This window comes from Pteropus vampyrus, unplaced genomic scaffold, assembly GCF_000151845.1.
Source record: "Pteropus vampyrus isolate Shadow unplaced genomic scaffold, Pvam_2.0 Scaffold1, whole genome shotgun sequence".
NCBI classification, from domain to species: domain Eukaryota; kingdom Metazoa; phylum Chordata; class Mammalia; order Chiroptera; family Pteropodidae; genus Pteropus; species Pteropus vampyrus.
Window position 1 is genome coordinate 39,301,960 of NW_011888782.1, and position 3,423 is coordinate 39,305,382.

Consider the following 3,423-nt stretch of genomic DNA (forward strand, 5'->3'; position numbering starts at 1 on the left):
GTATGCATTTAATTATACAGAAAAGTTATACTGTTTTCAAACTTGGTAGGCATAGATTGAAATGGTAAACACAATTTTTTAAGGAAGGAATGAGGAGAATGTGAAAACAGAATTCTTTAATTCTCTTAAAGAATTCATATTTAAAAAGTAAACTTCTCTGACCTCAATTGCTTTTATGTTTAGAATCATATATTTTTATCCAAAACATTATATATACCTCATATCAACACTTTAGGATGTTTTAGCTGGTGGCTAAAGTGGATCTCAGGGATCATAATTCTTGTTTGTTACAAATCCAAAGATGTTTTCTGTGAAGAGACACATATTTTAAGTTTGTAAAATTTGACAAAAATACACTTAGATGTGCCTTTTGTTAGCTCTTCCATTGGGCTTTCTTAGATGTTCAGTTAGTACTGTTGCCATTACGCTATCAAAACCTGATCTCTGTACTGAACCTGGAACTTTCCATTTACAAACAGTATGCTCTGTAATTGACTATGCTTCTCCCAGGACTAGGCACATTTAAGTGTCATTTTTATTTGAGCACATCTTGCAGAACATCTCTCTTTTAGCATTTTCTAAAAACACCTATTTTTCTTTATCTTTGTACTTTTTTTTAGTAGTTTCAGGTATACAATACATTGGTTAGACATTTATATAGTTTATGAAGTGATCTCCCTAATTGCTTTAGCGTCCATCTGGCTCTACACATAGCCATTACAGTACTATTGATTATATTCCCTACACCATACTCTACATCCCCATGACTATCTTGTAACTACTAATTTGTACTTCTTCATTCCTTCACCTTTTTCTCCAAGCCCCTCAACCACCCTCCCCTCTGACAGTCACCAGATTGTCTTCTGTATCTGCGAGTCTGTTTTAGTTCAGTTGTTCCTTTTGTTCCTTAGATTCCACATATAAGTGAAATCATGTGCTTTTTATCTTTCTCTCTCTGACTTATTTCACTTAGCATAATAACCTCTAGGTCCATCCACGTCATTGCAAATGGTAGGATTTCATTTTTAAGGCTAAATAATATTCCATTGTATATACAAGCAATAACTTCATTATCCAATTTCTGTTGATGGGCATTTAGGTCGCTTCCATATCTTGGCTATTGTGAATAGCACTGCCGTGAATATGCAGTTGCATAGATCTTTATGAATTAGTGTTTTGGTTTTCTTTGGAATACCCAGAAGTGCAATTGCTGGGTTAATTTTTGAGGAACCTCCAGACTTTTCCATAGTGACTATACCATTTTGTAATCCCACTAACAGTGTACAAGGGTTCCCTTTTCTCCTCATCCTTGCCAACACTTGCAGTTTTTTGATTTATTGATGATAGCTATTCTGACAGGTGTGAGGTGATATCTCATTGTGATTTAATACCTAAACTTCATAAGTCGGCTTCTAGTCTAATTGTTTACCATGGGAGATAACTTTTTTTATTTTGCTACTTTTAATATTTCTTTTGTTTTTTAAAGGAATTTTTTAAAGTGACAATTATAGAAATGAACCAGATATTATATAAAGAAACTAATAGGCTTCTCCTCGCCCCCACCTGGCTGAGGCAGCGGCACAATGGTGGCATACATGCTCCCACTACAACTGTCATCCTCCCATGCTCTACTTAGAAAGCCTCCTTCCAGATACAACAGGGCTCTATCAATGGTATTTCAAGAAATATGTGATGGCTATGAGAAGAAAAATACCTGGGATGTAAAGTCCTTCATTGTGGCACAAAGGCATTACAGGCAGACCAAATCACAATAGACATTCAGCAGCTCCCCATGTCCAAAGAGGAGCTGCTGGAAGAAAATTAGACAAAGCTAAAAGATGGCTGCTCTGATGCCAGGGGTAGAAAACTGGATCCATCATCTAGAAAAGGGCAGATCCATCATCTGCCCTTGGCCCGTGGCCACCAGCTCTGGGTTAGTATTCATCCAGATGAAGACCAGTGGACACAGGAATTCTTCAGCTTCTTTGATCATATTGTTTTGGGAGATGACCCTGAAATGAGGAATGGCAAGGTGGATCTAGAGATATTCTCACTTATAGGAAGAAGTTTTCCCCTCCGGCTCCTGTGAGGAAGTGCCTCATCTTTGAAGATGCTCTCAACCAGTGGAGGTGACCTAAACAGCCAGAATACAGGTGATTATGGTTCCAGAAGGAAACTTACAGTGAGACTTGATAACAAAAGCCACTGTCGTGCTGCATTCCCTGCAACACCCCCAGCCTGAGCTGTTCAGTTTACCATCCTATGAGTGAAAGGTCCACCATGCTTCTTCTGGTACTGTGGCCTTCGCACCCACTTGTGTGAGCCATACTACCCAGTAAAACAGCAGAGGAAATTGACAATTCCCCTATCGCCACATAAACAGTCATTCCAGCCTCATGACGTATGCACTTGCTCTAAAATGTTAATAAAGTATAAGTTGACAGTGGAGAGAAAACAAAATAGAGACAGCCCAGAACAGAGATCAAAATTGTCATTTGCAGAATCATGATTGTATTTTAATAGCCACATAATAATCATATACAGTGAATATACATATATACACATATACATGCTTGTCTGTGAATACACATTCATGTGTGTATATATATATATGTGTGTGTGTGTGTGTGTGTGTGTGTGTGTGTACATATATATATATATGCATATACGCATGTGAAATATATACATTTCAAGACAAAATTATATTTCTGTTTATTTCTTTTTTAGTTTTTCTTAACCCTGGCCAGAACATGAATAATGTAATACATATATGTGTGTATATATATTTATATGTACATATATACATTCTAGACTGCTTCACTCTCCTCAGTGTTGATCTTAACATGCAATAGCAATTGATAAAAGTGAGATGGTTATTCTATTTGATTTGTAATCTGAATGGGAAAGTCATGTTATGAATGAGACTTAAAGAAATCATTCTCCTTATTATCAAACATTGACATTATTTTTCTGTCCTCAAAATATCTCTGGGAACCTCTGCTCAGAAACTGAACCGTATCCATAGTTTCTTTTTAGCATGAACATAGTTATAGATTGTATCTCATCTCTAGGCACATATCCATCTTTGAAAATGTTTTCTACCTAAAAAAAGAATTACCCCCTTCCTTTAAGAAAATTTATTTTTCTAATACATTCTTTGATGTAAATATAATTTAATTTCGGAATACATACTCTTGGTACAACCAAGAGCCATAGCACATTTTTGGGATAATTTATCGATATTATACTTTGGCAATTAACCCCTTTTAATAGATTTACTCAGCCTTTTGTGATACCAAAGACACTGAAATAGGAAAAATACAATCGCAGGGAGTATTTCTGTTTCCTGTACCCTTCAAGGTTATCTCTGTCCTTTATTATCATTGAGCTCATTTCTAACTCTGTAATTTGTAGAAAAATCAT

At 36.0% G+C, this 3,423-nt stretch overlaps 1 pseudogene; it reads left to right on the top strand.

The window, feature by feature from the left end:
- Nucleotides 1-1,583: 1,583 nt before the first annotated feature.
- Nucleotides 1,584-2,270, top strand: LOC105289127 (annotated as a pseudogene).
- The last annotated feature ends 1,153 nt before the right edge of the window (nt 2,271-3,423 follow it).